At 38.8% G+C, this 21,657-nt stretch overlaps 1 pseudogene; it reads right to left on the reverse strand.

Annotated features, from left to right (window-relative positions):
• The window catches only part of LOC124975701 (flavin-containing monooxygenase 5-like), a 35,023-nt pseudogene that overhangs the window by 11,575 nt on the left and 1,791 nt on the right, over positions 1-21,657 (reverse strand).

The raw sequence follows: 21,657 nt of genomic DNA on the forward strand, positions 1-21,657 counted from the left end.
AGCCTAAGCCTAGAATTTTAGAATTTCTATTAAAATAGTTTTCTATAAACTCTGTTCGGATACTTTGGACCTGTTAAGTAGTGTTTTCTAGAGACAGCATGGAAAATAACTGTATCAAAATAAGTACGTTAGGTTTCCAGTATCTTGTGTCTTTAAAAAAAAGTCTTAATTCAGTTTTTTTACAGTCTTAATTTCTGAATTTTAAGTCAGTAGGCTCTGACAGTCCTCATTCCATTATCTTCCTGGCCTAGCCTCAGAAATATTATATGTTTACAACTATAGCTGATTTGTTGAATTTAATTTGCTTTGATTCCAACCTTTAGGAAGAATGTTTTCTGCATCCCAAACTCATTATTTCATTTTTCTCTCTAAACCTATTCCCTTTCACTAGCAGTACCACTATTTACATAGATGGCCAAGTCACAAAACTGTCTCATATATGTTTACCAAGTCTATGCTCTTTATCTCTTAAAAAGGAAGATTAGCCAGAATAGTTTTGTTTCCTCCCTATCTCCCCTGAACTATGACAGTTGTCTTTATGGCTCTTTTTCTATCTGCCTTCTATACCATTTGCCTTAGAATAGAAAGACAAATAAAAATGATTTTAGGATCCTCAATTTAGAAAAGAAAATAAAAAAAACTAGAAAGAATATTATTGGGTCAGGTGCTGTGGTCATTCTACAATACTTTTATTACAGATTTATTATTATATCACTCACTTGCTTAAATTCTAGACAAGTGCTCTGCCACTGAGATAAATCCCCAAACCCCCAAACTTTTTATTTAGCAGAGCATAAAAAAAGTTTCTTATCTGATAGACCTAGATATATATTCAACTACTCTTCTACCTTTGCCATATAGTCTAGATATATTAGACTATGTGTGGGTCTCAGGCTATAATGTACCTTTTGCTATTCTAAGATATTATAATTAGAATGCTACATGCTGACACTATTTGCCTACCTATTATTATTTCATAACACCTCAATTTGTTTTGCAACTACAAAAGATATTCATGCTTAAATAACAAAATGAAAATTTATTGGGAATCAGAATCCAAGTATCATCTCACTAATTAATTTCAAATTGCTGAGGCAATTTAGCAAGACCCTAATCAACTTAGTGAGACCCTATCTCAAAAAATACAAGGGGCTGGGAATGTAACTCAGTTGGAAAATGACTCTGGGCTCAATCCTAATACCCAAAGAAAAAAGAAAAGAATATTATTGGGACATCTGTGGAAATTTGAATATGCCACCAGGGACATTTGTGAGGATAATGAGATAATACATATAACTCATCACTGTGCTTGTCTTTAAAAACTCTTCACAAAAGTAAGGTACTATTTGTATTATCATGTCTTTTCTCTCTGTATTTCATGCCCAATATAATGCCTTGCTCACAAATGGTGCCCCATATTTGTTGACTGACTGAATGATGCACTGCTCTGTACTACCTTTGTTTGTTGTTGGGCACAATATAAAAAGAACTGATACCTGACAGAATAAGAAAATGGTTAATGCCAATGAGAATAAGTGACAGAAATCTTTAGACCAGCAGATCTTGGTCTTCTGTGGTTGATAAGGTAAAAATTGAATTTCAAATCTGAGTTGTCTTAGTGTATGGGTTGAGATAGCTCTGTTAGCCTGTGTGAACAATCCTTGATCTTGTATCTTAGCCATCACCAACTCCATTCCTATCCTGAGAACATACCTGTGTTTAGGCTTCAGGCCAAATTTCATGACCAAATCTTTTATTCATACTTTTTCCAAAAATTTACTTGTTAATGCTTGGCCACATATCTTTGATATAAGATGTTTAAGTTGAGAAAAGTGTAATATATTAAAAGGATATCTATGGTTCCCCTACATGATTCAGAATCCAAGCCCCACTCCTGGTGCTGAGGAATACCTAAGGCATGGAATATATTGTTTACTTTCATCATTCTGGCTCACAATCTGAAAGCACTCCCACTTTAAGATTAAGTTCAAACTCACTAGTGTGGCATTTTAGTTCTGTACCATCTTTTTAAAAAATTTCATGCCATTTTCCTTCCCAAACTATCCAAGAATATATCTCACTGTGATCCACCACTGTTTTTGTTTAAAGTTAATGTGCTTGAAAAGTTCTCCTCTTTTAAATTATCCTCAGCCCATTCATTTTTAAGATCCAGATCAAGTTGGCTTCCTCTATGAGAACACCACTGACCTTTAAGGCTGACAATTCTCTCTCCATTCTCTGAACTTCACTAGCACTTACCAACTATAGGAATCATTAGAAATAATGGAATAGGTTGGACTCAGTGACACATGCCTATAATTCCAGTGGCTCCAGAGGCTGAGGCTGGAGGATCATGAGTTCAAAGTCTGCCTCAGCAATTTAGCAAGGCCCTAATCAACTCAGTGAGACCCTATCTCTAAATAAAACATAAAAAGGGCTGGGGAAGTGGCTCAGTGGGTAAGTGCTGATATCTACATATTTTTGGAAAGTTTAGATTGCTTCTTTTTCCACTTGAGTGGCAAAAAGAAAACTCACCCACCATCCAATTAAGTAAAAATTTTAATTACCAAAATGTGCCTTCCTTTATATGAGAACATGGCATTTCTTCTAGTCAATGTATAATTCACACTCTCAATATTGCATTTACACAACCTCTTCCACCAAATACCTGGTCTTCATCAAATCCAGGGATAGGCTAACTAGGATTCTTTAAAAATTTTTTTTGTAGTTGTAGATGGACAGTATGCCTTTGTTTTATTTGTTTACTTTTCTGTGGTGCTAAGGATGGAACATAGTGCTTCACACATGCCAGGACAGCACTTTGCCACTGAGCTACAGTCCCAGCACTAACTGGGATTCTGAGTGCAGCATGAAGCAGTGAACTTATTCCTTAGTATAAAGCCAACTGAAGAGTGGAACTCTAACCAGTAATCAAGCCCCTCCATTAGCATCAATCATGATTCCAATTGAAACAATGAAAGCAAGTCTCATATTTGCCATTGCTACTGATGGACAATGTGCAGTCATCCATACTTTGTTGGGTCTACCTTCTTGATAAGACTGAAGATAGAATGAAGCAAAGTAACCCATTGACTCAAACCTGCTTGGCTTTGTAGTTAATCTCTGCAAAAAGATCTTTTCCAAAATTCCCAACAATAATACTCTTTTTCCAGTCAATGCTTCTGGGTTTTTATAGTCTCAACTATGGAAGTACTGTCCTTTGAACTTCTCAATTCCTGCAAAAGAACAGAAAATAATTTTTTTAATTATAGTTTATATGATGGATATCATTTTTTAAATCATTCTTTTGTAGAATTTAAAGTTGAAGAACATATTCTTCATATGATCTCCCTTTATTCAGCTATTCTTGTAATTCTGAATACTTTTGCTTATTTTTTTCTTCCATAGCCCCAGAATAGTAACTTGATTCCTTTATCATATGTAGTTTGTATTTTGTATTTGCAAACTCACAAAACCAAACTGCCTCAGAAAACTGCCATTCTCTTTTGTCTTTTCATTCCCTTAGATACATACTCCCATTTCAATTAGAGTATATATGTTTCTGTATACTCTAGGATATACACAAAGTGAATTAAAAAAAAAAAAGAATGTTCAGGCCCCTAACTGAAACTAAATTATTCAAGCTTTTATTTAACACTTAGAAACTCAATATTTCTTTGTTTCCTGAATCACTAAAAAAATTCATGTCTGAACCAATGCTGTGTAAGAGTTCCACAGTCTTCCTTTTTGATTCTTAAGAAGACCAAAGTCATTGTGAAACTCTACAATCATGTTCTATTTGCAGAAATACATAGACCATAACCTTCTATTTCTTAGTGTCAAAGACATGGCTTAAGGGTCAACCTCCTTTCTGGTAGGTCACTCACCTGGAAAGCGTTCCAGGGGTAAGTGAGCATTAATGTGATGACCAGTGTAAACCATGACTCCATCAAAGACATTAACTTTCTTTTTCCCTTTACACTCAGTGACCACCTCCCATTGGCCTGAACTAGAGAAATCAGGCCTCTTCTTCACACTGTACACAGTGGTCTGAAAGAAAAGTAACATACACAAGGGATGGTAACCATAGCCAGTACAGTGTATATCTTCCTAGACATGACTTATCCTGCAAAATGTTACACAAAATGCTGATACCACAGGTGCCATCACATCATTAGGGTCCTTGCAAGAATATTTGATTTTCATTCTCCATAAAGAACAGTTTAGTTTTGTTTGAGGTTGTGGTCTGAATGAGAAGACTTCTATAAAGCAGATAAAGTAAAATGGAGTTGACAGACTAATGTACTCTCCTTGCCTCTAGAAAAGTAGAATTTGTAAGAATTTTTACTCTCTGCCTTAAGGCATTGTAGCACCTGAATAAATCCTGAATTTCTCCTGTATTTCTGTGATACTCTGTGCACTAAACATCTATTCCTTCACTAACCTCAGACATCCCCAAACTCTCTGATGTCTTCTGATACCCAAATTCTGTTCTCTTTTACTAACCTCAAACATGTGACTCTGAGGTTCCCTTTCATGTTAGAACAGGAATTTATTCAAGTGGCTCTTATTTTTTAAAGTAATCTCTCTTTGCCTTTTACATATGCCCACTTTACAAGTAATTATAGAGAAAGAGGCTGTGAGATACAGAAATCAGTTGTATAACTTTTAGTTTTTCAAAAAATAAAAGCAATACATATGGGTTACTCTGCCAGCCTAAGGAAACATCAAGAATGCATTCCAGTGAGCTTCTAAGGTCTTAGCTATAATGTCTTGGTTGAATAATAGAGACAATAAGCCTTAACCATCCTGTACTATTTATAATTCCTGTCATGTGTTTTTACACAAGTTGTTGCTTCTACTTGGATCATCCTTTTATTCCTTCTTCATTTGGTAGACTTCTTTCTACTCAAGACTCAGCTTGGACATTATCTTCTCTAAAAATCTTTCCTGGTACTTGATTCCTCCTCACTGATGGGTTAAACATCCCTCTTCTGAGCTGCAATGTATAGATCTCTATAGTACTTATCACTTGGTTTATTACTTATATGTATAATAATAATTTTCTTCATTTTTCTGTGTCTTTAAACACAGTTACTTAGTTAAGTTACTTATTTCTTTTGTTTTTGCATCATCACTGCTTAGTACAGTAACAAACTTGTTAAAGCACTGTCACTTAGACAGTTCAGAGATGCACCACTGGGCTGTAAATGACTGACTTTGCAAATTGTCACCAGATATTACCATTTTATTATTGTTGACAAACAGAAAAAGGTGGAAGGTTTGGGTCAGGTGATTTATCTGTTTATGGTCAGGATTATAAATTATGTGAAAATCACAGCAGACTTTAGAGAAGGAAGGAACCAAACCAAAAACCATACAGTACAATCATCTTATTTTACATATGAAGAAAATTATGATAAATTCAAGTTGAGAAACTAACTCATCTCAGGTCACAAGTTAATTAGTGGTAAGAACAAGGGCCAGAATTCAGGGTTTTGTTTTTTTTAATTTGGTGTTCTACTCTCTCCACCGGATTTAACTTCTTTGCTTCCTCAATAACTTCCCAGTCACTAGGTACTTCACCAGGTTGTTTTGGTGATAACAAAAAATAATATATTGAAAAGTGCCTCAGAAAGTATAAAAGAATAAAGCAATAGTGGAAAAGTTGTGGAACCAGAAAGATTTAAAATTCCCATTCCTATTCATTTTCCTCATTTCCTTTATTATAAGCAGAGTGTGAAATGAAGACAATTAAAACAATAGTGGCAGGTATCTTTCTGTATCTGCAGCCAAAAGATATGAGAGACTTTCCCAGGGGTATTTTAGAGAGAGAACAAAGAGTGGAGTCTTTGTACTTGAGCATATCAAGCTTATACTTGCATGTAAGCACTGGTAAATTAAATCATCTTATTCATTTACTTGATGAAGAACTTCAAACACAAAGACACACAAAAAAATCGCCTACCTTGAACTGGATATACTTTAAAGGTTGAAGTCTTTGGTATACATCCTGAAATACTCTAGGACCTGGGAATTGTGCATGAAGTTAAGATAATGATCTGGGATGCTATAGTCACTGAAGCACATCATCTCCTCAGAAGTATTGATGATCACCAATTTGTAAATACTGACTCTCCCTTCTTCAGGACTTTCCTGCAGCAAATTAGAAGTTCATGGCAACTTGAGAACTAATTTCATGATTTACAAATAGTCAGTGAACAGTTGAAAATTTCCTGAAATAAATGCCAATTCAAACAAATGACACAAATACACCACCTCCACACATCTCCCAGTACTTGTACCTGTGTGTAGTTCCTTTCCCTTGAATCTCAATATCTTTATGACTTGCTTTTGATCAAGTGTATACAGTTGAAATGGAACTGAATGACTTTCAATACTAAGTTTTAAGTAGACTTGCAGCTTTCACCTGGGTGTCTTAGAAGATTCACTTTGTTGGAACCCAGCAGCTATGTAAGAAGTTAGCTTTTTGTAGCTGTGACCAAAATACCTGAAAATGAAAAAGAATTCTTTTGGCTCATGGATTCAGAGCTTTCAGCTCCACTGCTTTTGGCTTCAGGCAAGGTGAAAATCATGGTGGAATAGTATGGCAGAGGAAAGCTTCTATGCTCATGGTAGCCAGAAAGCAGGGGTTGGGGGAAGAGGCCCAGGACAAGATAGAGTCCCCAAGTGTAATCCGCCCTGAATACATGATCTGCTTTTCAACCATGTCCCACCTACCTACAGTTTCTACCACTGCCTAGTAATTTATTCAACTGTCAATGAATTAATCCACTGATGATGTCAGAACTCTAATGATTGAATCACTTTCCAAAAGACCCACTGCTGGACAATGCTACATTGGATACCAAGACTTGAACACCTGGACTTTATGGGGATATTCTAAATATTTGCTATAAAAACTCCAACTACATTGAGACTACAATACTGTTAGGAAGCCAAACATAAGCACATGGAAGAAAGTATCTAGGATAGAGAAATATTCAAATCTCCCCCAGAAATTCTAGCTATCCCACCTAAAGTTCTAAACATGGGGACAAAGTAGTCACATCAAATTCAGTCTTAGCACTCATTGGATGGCAATCACAAGAAATTCCAAGTGAGAACTTTCCAGCTGAAGGAATAAGTCTCAAGAATTTTCATATATATTGAGACATTGCTCTCAAGAAAATGTACTAAGTCTCTTTCCAGTACAAGTTATTTACCCCATTGTTATTATTGCTGGATAACAGTCATTTAAATGAGTTAAAATGAGTTAGATTAAAACATACTTGGGAGAGTATAAGTTAGTACAATATTTTCTGAGTAATTTTGCAATGTATATAAAAGTCCTTGAAATTTACATAGCCTTTTAAAGAAATATTCAGACTTGCAAACAAAGATTATTGTTAAAGATGTTACTGTCAGCATTATTCATGAAATAAAAAGAAAAGAAGTTAAATGCTTAAGAAAAAATAACTGAAATTTGAGAACCACTGTTCTAGATCCTTGCAACCCAAAGTATGGTATGTGGACCAGCACAAAGAGGATCACTAGGGACATTGTTAGAAATGCAGAATTTTAGGCCCCTCCCTAGACTTATTGAATCAGAACTAACATAACAAAATCCTCAACTGATAGAGATGCACATGAAAACTGAGAAGCACTGGTTCAGATGGCATTAATCCCTAATTCAGTGTCTTCCTTTCTACAACAAACTTTTTGCTTCCTCAAAAATTTCCAACTAATTACTTCATGGGATTAAGGTGGTAATCCAATAAAATAATGCAATATGAATCCAGTCTATTATTCTGTCACTGAAACATCACAAACCACAGGTTTTCAAATCTATTACATTTAAATTCTTTTTGATTATAGAAAATCACCTTAACCAATTTGGACCCTCTCCTTCCTTTGTATTACAGAAATTAATAAATATTAGGAGAGTGGGTATTACAAAACATTAAATATCCACAAATCAGAGTGTTGGATTTGTCCACATTCAGGATTATTTTCCACCCAATTCTTATTACAGAATTATTTAATCTAGGAATCCAAAATTGATCATATTCATTTGTCTGCCCCATAATTATTTCTTTTTGACTGCTAATAAACTTTTCAGGAGTCTCCTTTCAAGTCTTATTTATTTTACATATTTTAACCAAAGTATTAACTTAAGGTGTGGTTGTGACTATATCTCTGCCCTAATTAACATTTTAACTGTTCACATTTCCTATATTACCTAGCAGAGAGTTTAATTGGGACTCCAGATCAACACAACCAGAATTTCATGAATGGGCTGACATCATTTTTTGTTAATGTTCTCCCAGTGATTAATTCTTAAATATGTAGCAAAAGTGGACAACTATTGTCAGGGGTGGGCTCTGAGGGCCCCAGAGCTGCACCCTGGCCTGATCTCTAAGATGGCACCTGGCAGCTTGCCAGAATAAACCGTACTCATAAACAAGTTTCAGGAAGTAACTCTGATTGGCTGCTGTATATGAGGCGATTCTTGTAACTGCCTGGACACTGTTCCTTGATAGACTGACTTTCCTGGTAGTCTACTCTCTGATAGGCTGATGTTCTCAATATAAGTCTGAGACTTGTGGAATCAAGCAGCTTTTTGGTTCCTGTGATCAAGAGCATACGTGTTGTGATTGTCCCCGCGGGTGGTGGGCGATCATAAGTGGTGCCGAAACCCAGGAACTGAAAACTTTACAAGGATAAGTAAGAAAACAAGGTAAGATATTCTAAAAATTTAACAAGTTAAACTGGTTATAAAAAGGTCAAAAATAAACAAGTGAAAGGCAGCCTTAATGTTCACGGTATGTGACTATCCGGACTAAGTGGAAAGCGGTCCAAAAAGGAAAGTAAAACAGTGGACTAAGTGGAAAGTGGTCCAAAAACAGTGAACTAAGTGAAAGGCAGTTCAAGGACTAGATAAGCACATGGAACGCGGCTTACATTGTACAAGATGGGGTCTGAAATATCAAAAGTTCATATGCAACAACCTTTATGGGAACTGCTTAAGGCCAATGGTACACCTTTAAAAACCAAAACTGCTAGAACATTCTTAGATACAATAGAGAAGATAGCTCCTTGGTTTTTAGATGAAGGATTATTAAATATTCCACAGCGGAAACATCTTGGAGAGGATCTTCATAAACAGGATCTAATAGCAACAGAAAAGAACTCTTAAAGAGAACAAAGTAAGGAAGGATTGAGTGGGAGTAACTTCGAAAACAATTACTCAGAAAATTTAAGAACAAGGGGAAAAGTGTTGATGGCCATCTTGGACAAGATGGCGCCTGGCAATGAGCCAAAGGGCACTGGGTACCAAAATAAGGAAGTACCCATGAGAGTTGCTTGCCTACTAGTTTCTTGGAGACTTATGACATGTTGATGCCAGGCTCTAGGATTTGCTCTCTGATATCATGCCGCGCGTGGAGAGCTCATGATCCATTTAGTGCTATGCTGACATTCCTCTGCATGCTCTCCTGTGTGAGAGAAAGCTTTGCTATAATTGGTGATAAGTTAGGAGCCTGGGGGGGAGGAGAAAGGGAGAGGGTAGTGGAAGGGAGATAAGGCAGAACAAAGGAGGCAGAGAAACAGGGAGGACGCAATAAATCTGGTCAACTAAAGATTGGTGGTGTCTCCTTTCTCCGCTCTGGTTTCGCTGGATGGAACAAGTGGTGGCCCGGACGGGGAGCTTCTTCCTCCTTCTGCATCCTCCCACATAAGTAACTTAAGGTAAGCTATAGGAAAACTAAGTAACTTAAGGTAAGCAATAGGAAAATTAAGTAATTTTAGGTAAGCTACAGGAAAACTGCAGCATAACCCCGGTAAAGGGAGGCCACATAACCCCGGTAAAGGGAGGCCACATAACCCCAGTGAAGGGAGGCTACATAGCCCTGATAAGGGAGGTCTCGTAGCTCCAGGATGGGGTCACAAGTATCTAGAAATCATATGATAGGAATCATACAAGATGTACTTAAGGCTAATGGAACTGCTGTAAAACGATCTACTGTAACAGCATATGTAACTACACTGACCAAGGTTAGCCCTTGGTTTTTGGAAGAGGTAATCCTAAATATTCCACAATGGGAACATCATAAAAAGGATCTTATTAAAGCAGAAAAACAATCCCCGTTACCTAGAGGTACTTTTCCCATGTGGCAGCTCATTAAGGAATGTCTAACATCTGAGAGAAGGCAGAGTAAAAACTTTACTAGAAGAAGGAAATATATGTCTGGAAGAGATAAAGGAACAACTAAGTGTAACTTCTCCTGAAGAGAAAGAAGAGGAGGAGAGGCTTACTAGGGAGGAATTAGAAAGAGCATCAAGGACACGGTCGCCCCCATCAGTTATATCGAGAAGGAATGCCAATCCCTTCATGGAGGCAGCTGCTCCCCCTCAAGCAGCCTGTCCCATATATCCTCCAAAGTACCCTTGGGAGGAGTTATCTCATGCTGTAAATCAGATGGGTTTTTCACCATGAGGAGAAGAAACCCCCCTGAAGGAAACCTTAGCAGTCCCAAAAATCTTCCCGGTGCTAGAGGACCAAAATTCCACCAACCTCTGGATTTCAAAACAGTAAAAAACTTTAAGGAAGCAGTGGCTACGTACAGTCCACAGGCCCCTTTTACAATTAGTATGTTGGAATCAGTATCGGGGCTAAATCTAGTGCCAGAAGATTGGAAAAGGCTATGTAAAGCTGTGCTATCAGGGGGACAGTACCTAGTGTGGAAAATGGCATGGCAGGAAGCCTCATTAGAAACAGCACGTTGTAACGCTGCTGCAGGCTTTCCTGAAAGAAATGTAGAAATGTTAACAGGGGAAGGAAACTATGAAGGTGTTCAACAGCAGATTATTTATGATCCTGGAGTGTATGCACAAATTGCTGCTGCTGCCACTAAAGCCTGGAGGTTAATTCAAGGGACAGGAGATTTACAGGGGCAGTTGTCTAAGGTGATTCAGGGGAGTAATGAATCATTTGCAGATTTTGTTGACAGACTACTCCAAAGGGCTGCTAGAGTATTTGGGGATTCAGAACAAGCTATGCCCTTAATAAAACAATTAGCTTATGAGCAAGCAAATAGATGGTGTAAAGAAGCTATAAGACCATGGAAAAATAAAGATTTAAGTACATATATAAAGGTCTGCAGGGATATTAATGATGCAGTTATTACAGGACAAGTAATAACTGCTGCTCTTCATGGGCCAAATCAGTGGCAATCAAGAGCTAAAGGAATAATATGCTTTAAGTGTGGGCAAGAAGGGCACTTCAGAAGAGACTGCCCTGAAGGACCCACAGGGTTAAACCCCGGGGGGAACACCTAAGACTAGAGAAAAGCTAGGGACAAATCAACCTGCCCCAGGTATATGTCCCTGGTGCCGGAAAGGAAGGCATTGGGCAAGATTTTGTACATCAAGATTTAACATAGAGAGAAATCCTCTTCCTACCCAGTCAAAAAACGACCAGGGAGGCCCAACCCAGGGCCCTCAAATATACGGGGCCTTTCAGAATCCCATAGTCCAGATCCCCACCCACAATCCTTTCTGACTATCTCCTCGTTGTCCCGAGGAACATCAGGGAGCAGGAGATTGGACCTCTGTGCCTCCGCCCGACTCGTTCTAACCCCAGAGATGGGAGTACAAGTGGTCCCCATGGGCATACATGTACCACTCCCTGAGGGCACAGTAGGATTATTTTTGGGGCAGAGTTCCACAACTCTGTCAGGATTACAAGTATTTCCAGGAGTCATTGATTCTGATTATACTGGGGAAATAAAGATTATGTTATCCTCCCCTCGAGGGGTATCTGTTGTTTCTCCAGGAGACAAAATAGCACAAATATTGATATTACCTGGCCATCATGGGACTTTTCCCAGTTCACAAAGGGCTGGAGGAGACAACGGGTTTGGATCCGCAGGATCAGGTGTCTTTTGGGCACAGTCAACAAAAAATAGACCCATGCTTAAATTGAAAGTTAATGGTACTCCCATAGAGGGTCTAATAAACACAGGTGCTGACATCTCTATTATAAGACAGAAGGACTGGAACGAATCATGGCCTGTTACAGCATCCAGTACTACCTTACGGGGACTTGGGTTTGCCCAAACCCCATTACAAAGTTCAGCTGTGTTATCTTGGAAGGACCCTGATGGAAAAAGGGGGACATTCCAACCTTATGTATTAGCTCACCTGCCTGTCACTCTTTGGGGAAGAGACATTTTAACACAGATGGATGTGGTCATTTCTTCCTCAGTTGAACAAAATATTTCCTGTCTAAACCCAACTGTTTTGCCAGTCATGGTGGGACAAGGTTATATCCCTGGAAAAGGACTAGGCAAGAACCTATAAGGTATGACCTGCCCCATTCAAGCCGAAGGACAAACAGGGACTAAGGGGCTGGGTTTTCTGGAGCGGCCACTGAACCATTAAAGATAACATGGATGTCCAATAATGCTATCTGGGTCCCCCAGTGGCCCCTTTCTAAAGAAAAAATAGAGATGGCCCAGGAAATAGTTAATCAACAATTGAAGGAAAATCATATCATTCCTTCCACTTCCCCTTGGAATACACCCATTTTTGTCATAAAAAAGAAGTCTGGGAAATGGCGACTCTTGCAAGATCTGAGAGCCATAAATTCCAGTATGCAGGTTATGGGCCCGGTGCAACTGGGTCTCCCCTCATTAGCTGCTATTCCAAAACATTATCATATCATTTCTATAGACATAAAAGATTGTTTCTTTTCCATTCCTGTGCATCCCGAGGATAGTCCTCAATTTGCCTTTTCCATTCCCTCTTTGAATAATGAAGGACTTAATACTAGATACCAATGGGTGGTCCTTCCCCAGGGAATGGCAAATAGCCCCACTATGTGTCAAATATATGTTGGCCAGGCTATATCACAGATTAGACAAAATTGCAAAGGGCTTTATTGTCTCCATTATATGGATGATATTCTTTTGGCTCATAAGGAACAGTAGACCTTATTAGGGGTGTTTGATGATATCATCAAAACTCTAGAAAGATGGGGATTACATGTGGCACCAGAAAAGGTGCAAACCCACAGCCCTATTACCTTTCTAGGACATCAAATATTAGATACCTGTGTTAGGCCACAAAAAATTCAATTAGTCACAGGAAAGCTCAAGACTCTAAATGATTTCCAAAAATTATTAGGTGATTTAAATTGGGTAAGACCAAATTTGGGAATCACCACTGGTCAACTTAAGCCTCTGTTTGATATTCTCCAAGGAGATTCAGACCCTACATCCCCCAGAAATTTAACTCCTGAAGGTAGAAAAGCCTTGAGGTTGGTAGAACAAGCTTTAGAAAATGCTCATAGTGATAGAGTTGATCTATCCTTGCCTTTTAGCCTCATAGTGTTAGATTCTGAATATACTCCTACAGGTCTGTTGTGGCAAACTGGACCCCTGATATGAATCCATTTGCCAGTGTCCCCAAAAAATATTGTTTCCCTGTATCCTGTGATGGTAGCAAATCTAGTTACATTGGGACTTAAGACAGCCCTTCGAGTTTTTGGAGTTCATCCTCAGACAGTTATTGTCCCATACACAGCAAAACAGATTGAAATACTAGTTAACAATAATGAAGATTGGGCCATTGTCTATTGTTCCACCATGGCCACTTTTGATAATCACTTGCCGAGTTCACCTATTGTCAGCTTCTTCAAAAGACATCCTTTTATTTTCCCTCAGGTTGTTAAGGCTCAACCTACTCCAGCAGCAAATACAATCTTTACAGATGGCTCCTCCTCCAGCACAGCTACAGTAGTTTCTGATAAAGTACAGACTTTTATCATTTCTCATGAGTCTGCTCAAAAAACTGAACTGGAAGCAATTATAACTGCCTTACAAACATTTCCTGAGGAACCTTTCAATATTTATACTGACAGTCTCTATATTGTCCAGCTTGTGCCACGGCTTGAGACAGCTGGACCCATTAGTCCCAATCTACCTTACAGCAATGTTTTTATCAAGTGCAAACTCTTCTGTGGACTCACAAAGAACCCTTATATATAGGCCATATCAGAGCACATTCAGGCTTACCTGGGCCTTTAGCTCAAGGAAATTCTACTGCCGATTCAGCTACTCGAGATCCTCATGTATTTAATATTGTACAAGAAGCAATTAATTTCCATAAATATTTTCATGTCAATGCCACTACTCTCAAAATAAAATATAACATTACAAAAGAACAAGCCAGAAATATAGTAAAACAGTGTCCTGCTTGTGTGCCTCATTTATCTGTTCCTCATTTTGGAGTCAATCCTAGAGGGCTCCTTCCAAATCATCTATGGCAGATGGATGTCACCCATTTCCCCGAATTTGGTACTTTAAGATTTGTACATGTAACTGTAGATACCTACTCAGGATATGTATTTGTCACCGCCCACACAGGGGAAAAGATAAAAGATGTAATCAGTCATTGCCTTCAAGCCTTTGCTACTATGGGAAGGACAAAATCATTTAAAACAGATAATAGGCCTGCATATACTTCTTCTTCATTTCAACAGTTTTGCTCAAAGTTTAATATCTATCATTCTACCGGGTTGCCCTACAATCCACAAGGACAAGCTATCGTGGAAAGGGCTAATCAAACATTAAAAGTCTGCTTAACTAAACAAAAAGGGGGAATAGGGGCATTAGCCCCCCCCCCAAGAACAGACTTAACCTTGCTTTATTCACCCTCAATTTTTTAACTTTGGGTGCTATGGGCCATACTTCAGCTGATAGACATTTTAGTGGAAAGTCTGGTGGCCATCCACAAGCAATGTGGAAAGACAGCTTGACTGGGTCCTGGAAAGGACCTGACCCAGTATTAATTTGGGGGCGAGGATCTGTTTGTGTTTTTCCTCAGGACCAACAACAACCTATCTGGGTCCCAGATCGCCTGGTAAGGACTATCCGTAAGAGTGAAAATGGCACCGAAACACAAAGTGATGGTGATATTGGTAAGCCTACTGCTGTTGACCCTTCCTAAAACTTTTGGGGATACTTTCTGGGGATTACTATCCGCATGGCCTATTCCTTTGCCTATCACTCATGACACACAAGTTTCCCCTCAATTATTTCCTAGTATGGAACTTCTAGGTATCCCTTACCTACCAGCTGATTCCACTGTAAAACCACTTAATACTAGTCTAAACTTCAAGTTAAGGGGTAGTCTTTGCTTCCTCTGGCTAGCCACCTTAAAAACTGCCAATGGTGCCTTACCCTGTGTGCAGCTTGCTTCCAATTGGAATCTTTCTTATGGGTATTATCTAGGGAAGGAATACTATGGCCTTGCTTTAAATATAACCAAGGCCAGTGATAGTGTAAACTATACACAACAACCTAGGTGGGCTCCCACTTGTACACCTATTTCTTATGGTAATGTTGGATCTATTAAATGGGATAGGTGTCAAGGTGATGTTGCGGCTTATAAGGTGACTCCTTACTTTTCCTTTGGGCCGTTTGCCATAGATTGGGAATCTGTTAATAAGATTTTAAGAAATTCAAATGCGTCATATAGATATGCCGCTGTAGATGCTAATTTTGCTACCAATGACTATTCTCCTCTTTCCGTGTGGTCTCTTTGTAGTGCATCTGTTTGTATGGACATTAGTCCGATTAGTATGATACAGGGAGGCAGTCTTTCTATCTCTTCACAGAGGTGCAGAATTATGCAAGCCTACGTAGAGGGAGGTGACACTCCTGCTTATAGTTATACAAGGTGCGTGGCCAATCACTCCTCCTTTTATCAGTCTTTCCCCCCTACTCCTCTATGTGTCACATCTCCATTTGTGTTCATTCTAACAGTACTAAGTTTAATATTAACATTACTAATAACAATAATAATGATACAGGGGTCCTTAACTGTGCTAACCAAGAGTGTTATGTGTCTAGTTGTTGGGATGCTTCATTATTTCCTCTGGCTGTGATTGCCAGGATTCCAAAATTCATTCCAGTCCCAGTGACCTTAAATCATAGTGAGTGGAATTTTCTACCCATGAGAGCAAAAAGAGATTTTGGTATCTCAGCCATTATAGCCATCGCTGTTGCTGCGGCGGCGGCTGCGGCTGCTGCCACTGCTGCTGGACTTGCCCTAGGAACTGCTATTCCTACTGCTCATGCACTCAACAATCTGTCACGAGCCACTGCCGAAGCTTTGACAGCCCAGGAAAACATCAATGCACATCTCACCACAGGAATCCTGATCCTAAAACAAAGAGTGGACTTACTACAAGAATAAGTGGACATGTTGACTGTTACTGCACAGATGGGCTGTCTAGTGCATGCTCAAGCACTATGTGTTACCCCAATACCCTATTCTAATATTACTGCTGCTGCCAATCTGTCCAAATGGCTTGGTAGCATGCTTAATGGGACACGGACTAAAGAGTTTACTAATTTGACTACCCTATTAAGAAATTCTATATTTGTGGTAAATAGTACTCAGGTCAAGGTCCCGGGTATGCCAGAAGCCATTAGTTTCTAACAGTCAGCATTACAATTTGGTAAACAATAGATGGGAAGTTTTGCTATGATGAGTTTGTTGTTCTTGCTGTTATTATTGCTGCTCAGATATCTGTTGTCTCTAAGGAGTCATCAAAGACGGCAAGCTTTAGTGGTACGGCAAGCCCTTATGGCCATGTACCAAGGCTCTGATCCTCAGATTTGGCTCTCCCAATTACAGGACTGGTAGTCAATGACGGGTAAGCACAGGGTGGACTTTATACCAACCTAAGACAGGGATCAAAGCATGCCAACAGCTCTTTGACTCCCAATGACAGGTAAGGATAAAGTCTGACTCTGGCACCTAAGACAGGCACAGTCGCTGTTCTTTTCTTTTTATAATAAAAAGGGGGAGCCTGTGGAGGGCCGTCTTGGACAAGATGGCGCCTGGCAATGAGCCAAAGGGCACTGGGTACCAAAATAAGAAAGTACCCATGAGAGTTGCTTGCCTACTAGTTTCTTGGAGGCTTATGAAGTGTTGATGCCAGGCTCTAGGATTGGCTATCTGATATCATGCCGCGCGTGGAGAGCTCGTGATCCATATAGTGCTATGCTGACATTCCTCTGCATGCTCTCCTGCATGAGAGAAAGCTTTGCTATAATTGGCTGATAAGTTAGGAGCCTGGGGGGAGGAGAAAGGGAGAGGGTAGTGGAAGGGAGATAAGGCAGAACAAAGGAGGCAGAGAAACAGGGAGGATGCAATAAATCTGGTCAACTAAAGATTTGTGGTGTCTCCTTTCTCCGCGCTGGTTCTGCTGGACATAACAGAAAAGGAGAGCTAAATCTAATACAAAGAACCCCCAAAGAAATAAACAAGTGGTAGTGAAAACTTAAGAACTAGGGGAAAAGGTAGTAGAAAGCTAAACCTAATATAAAGAGCTTCAAAATTTGTAAAACCTGCCCGTATTTGAGGACCAAAATAGAGATACCATCAACCATTAGAAAAACTTTAAAGAGGCAGTTAAGACTTATTGGAAACAGGTATGCAGAGCAGTGTTATCTGGAGGACAATGTCTAATTGGAGAGCTCAGTGGCAAGAAATAGCTGTTGAAACTGCTTGCAAAAATGTAGTAGCAAGGTTTCCTGGTAGAAATGTTGATATGCTAATAGAAGGCTAATATGATACTCAAAATCAATATGATCCTGGAGTGTATGTACAGATACACAGCAGCAAAGAGACAATGCCCTAACAAAAGAGATAACTATAGTAAAATCTCTTACACCTTATGCCCCAGGTCTTTGTCCAAAATGTAGAAAAGGAAAACATTGTGTTAATGAGTGCAAATTACTGATGTTGAGGGTAAGATGTTACCAAATCATTTAAGAAACAAGGCACAGGGCTCTTCAACTCAAGGCTCATAAAATGGAAGCAGCTGTCATAGCCCTTGTGAGTTTAAGGAGTAACAGATCTTTTTGCTGATAGTTATTGCATCACTCGGGCAATTCCCAAATTGGAATTGGTTGGACCCATAGCCCCTCATAAGCTGATTTAGCCACATAGATGATTTCTATCTTTTCTCAGTAAAGCAATCTGCTTATTTTCATCCTGTGTAATTTTTTAATTCTTCATGTTGGTACCTCACCTTTAAGGAGGGTTTATAAGTAAAGGGAAATGCACTGATTAGAAGGTTAATGGAGTTAATATTGCAAAATGTAGAGAGGGTGAAATAGATTTTTTAGCATAATTTGGCACCAAATTTTGGGGATTTTTAGGTTTTACACTAATAGGCTTGGGTGTGCTTGTATTAATTCTATTCTGCATCTACAAATGCCTCAAAGCCAGTCAACAGGCTTATAATGTGATCATAAGATAAGATTTCTGAAAGTGTAGTCTCTCACTCTCTTAAGCAAAGTCTTTCTCTCTTATGCAAAGCCTCTCTTTCTCTCTTCTCTTAAAGCAAGCAAACCTCAGTTCCTCTATCCTCTATACCAGCACAAAATGTTGCTGCAGGCGGTGACAAATTGCCATGGGTGGCGACAGTTACTCACATTCCTGAACCAATTTCTCACTAAATTTGAAATAACTCTAACCACAGGTATACCTTATAACCCACAAGGACAAGATATTGTTGAACATGCACATCTCACCCTCAAAATGGTCTTTATAAACAAAAGGGGGGAATAGGGGAGACCTTCAGGTCCCCTAAAGATAAACTTCATCTTTGCCTCTTTATTTTAAAAATTTTTAACTCTGGATAATGAGGGTCGCTGTGCCGCTGAGAGACATGGCAATCATAAACAACATCATAGAGTGACGGTAAAATGAAAGGATGTTTTTACAAGACAATGGAACGGCCTGGACCCCGTTCTTTACTGGAGCCGTGGCTCAGTTTGTGTGTTTCCACAGGATAAAACATTGCCTGTCTGGGTTCCTGAGTGACTAACTCGACCAGTGCAAACGCTACCAACAAGTAACTCAGACCAAAAAAATGAAGATGCTGAACATACTCCTGATGACCATGATGCTCGTAGCCTTTCCCCCCTTGAACTAACTTACAACCTCTTTTCAGTCTATTAGGAGGAACAGTTCAATTATATACCTTTCCACCTACCCCAGTTTGTTTGTTTCCCCCTTTTATGTTTCTGAACTAACAAAACAACCGCTTCTCTCAATTGCACTTCAGATTTATGCTATCTCTCCCAATGTTGGAATGCTTCTAGGTTCCCGCTGGCAGTCTTAATGCGTATTCCTACATTCCTACCAGTCCGAGTCTTTGTTACAGATACAGAACTGCCAGTGCTATTATCAAGAAACAGAAGAGATTTTGGCATCACAGCAGCTGTGATCACTACCATTGCAGCCTCTGCAGCAGCAGCATTGACACACCATACAGACAGCAACAACAATCACTTGGCTGAAAATACAGCTGCAGTCTTACAGACTATAGAGACCTTAAACCAACATCTAACAGCAGGCATACTCCTTGTAAATCAAAGAGTGGACTTACTAGAAGAACAAGTGGATATCTTGCAAGAACTTTTGGGACTGGGATGTGTTTATCCTTTAAGAGCAGTGTGTGTCACCCCTATTGCTTATAATACCTTAGCTCTGCGGCTATGTTATCTAAAAATTTCTCTGTCTACCTTACTGGCAATTGGTCATCTACATTTGATAATTTAACCAGTCAGCTATGAGCTGAAATATTCAGTCAATGCCACCAGGGTTCAAGTTGCATCGGTATCCGAGATGTTCTCTTTGTTATCTAAAGCCCTGGGATTGACAAAACAGTGGGCTGGAACAGTAGCTGTTCTGATTATTATCTTCTTAGGGATAGCCTATGTTATACGCAGCCAAATCAGAGCTCGTCAAGATGCCCGATGTCATCAACAGGCTATAGTACAGACTTTGACAGCCATTGAGACAGGCACATCCCCCCAAGTATGACTAAGCATGCTGGACCAGTAGTCAAAGACGGGTAAGAAATGCATACCAACCTAAGACAGGGTTCTGATGCCTGGAGGTCAGAATTCCAATGATGGGTAAGGATATAATTTGTCATGGACAACCTAAGACAGGCATGGTCCCAAGTCATCTTTTCTTTATTTAAAGAATAAGGGAGAGATGTCAGGGGTGAGCTCATAGGGCCCCAGAGCCACACCCCGGCCTGATCTCTAAGATGGCGCCTGTCAGCTTGCCAGAATAAGCCGTACTCATAAACAAGTTTCAGGAAGTAACTCTTATTGGCTGCTGTATATGAGGCGATTCTTGTAACTGCCTGGACACTGTTCCTTGATAGGCTGACTTTCCTGGTAGTCTACTCTCTGATAGGTTAATGTTCTCAATATAAGTCTGAAACTTGTGGAATAAAGCAGCTTTTTGGTTCTTGTGATCAAGAGCGTACGTGTTGTGATTGTCCTTGCGGGCGGTGGGCGATCATAAACTCTACCCTTTTAAGTGTTTTTCAATCCATTTATTGTCTTATTCTTTTTTTTTTTTGCCTTTTTTTGAGAAAGGAGGAGTTATAAAATTTATTTTTTAAAAAAACATATTTCATTAAAGGGTGTATATTATTTAATTTTCTGATTAAACAGTAACAGTTACCTTTTATATTATATTGCACCCACATGGTGTCTATTTGTTTTTCTGTTTATACTTTAAAACTTTATTATGTGAAATAGTTATATAATCATCAGCATAAATATCACTTAGGGCTTGTCAGAAATGGAGAATTTTGGTATATGCCAAATTAATTCATGAGAATCTCCAGTAATTCATGTGTACATTAAAGTTTGAAAAGCACAATTTAGCATGCTTTAATAATTTTTAGATATGCAGTTTGACTAAAAAAATCAAGATTATTTTATAGCATCGAGTACTTATTAAATCCTTAGCATTTTGAAAGAAATTTATTAACTTTTCAAGTAATTTCATTCATAAGGTATCATCAAAATAAACTGATATATATATCATATCACAACCTACTTTCTACCATCAATCTTACTCAATGTTAATGAAGAGATCAAGAATTGATTGAAAATAATGTCTTGAGAGCTCATATAATTATTAGAAAGTTTTCAGCTGTACAAGGAAGAGCAATACCAGTTTGGTAGGTGGAACATGATCAGAAAATAGAAATGGTGGTGTCAGAGAAAACACTTGTTTGGCAGATAGAAAAATGAAAGAGGAATCATTATTGGAAAGTTCAAGTGGTACTACCTGAGAAGAAAATAAAAATATACTGAATCCCAGGAAATTGTCACAAAAAATAGAAACCCTGAATTCCTAGTGTTCTTATTGGACACCTACCAGTGGAGGTGCAATTTCAAAGGGCTTAGATAAATTCTACATATGAAACCTTAACAAATTATAAAAATGTTTTGGGGGATGAAGGGACAACTAGATTCCAAATAATGATCATGGGACTGATAGTGAAGTACATCTCAGGAAAAAGTTCTCAAGGTAACCACCAGAAGCATGCAAAATATGTTCAGTCCATTAAAGGATGTTTATAATATCTTAGTATCCATAGTTATGCAACTGAAAAATGTGAAAAGGAGGGTCTATACCTCCATAAATATTCTTAGCGGACACTCAGGACAGCTTCTGTTTCAGAAATCCATTTATTAAACCTAAATATATTGGGTAGGAAATATATGCCAGGCATCATTCTTGGTTCTAGAATAAAATAAT

This window comes from Sciurus carolinensis, unplaced genomic scaffold (assembly GCF_902686445.1).
Source record: "Sciurus carolinensis unplaced genomic scaffold, mSciCar1.2, whole genome shotgun sequence".
NCBI classification, from domain to species: Eukaryota; Metazoa; Chordata; class Mammalia; order Rodentia; family Sciuridae; genus Sciurus; species Sciurus carolinensis.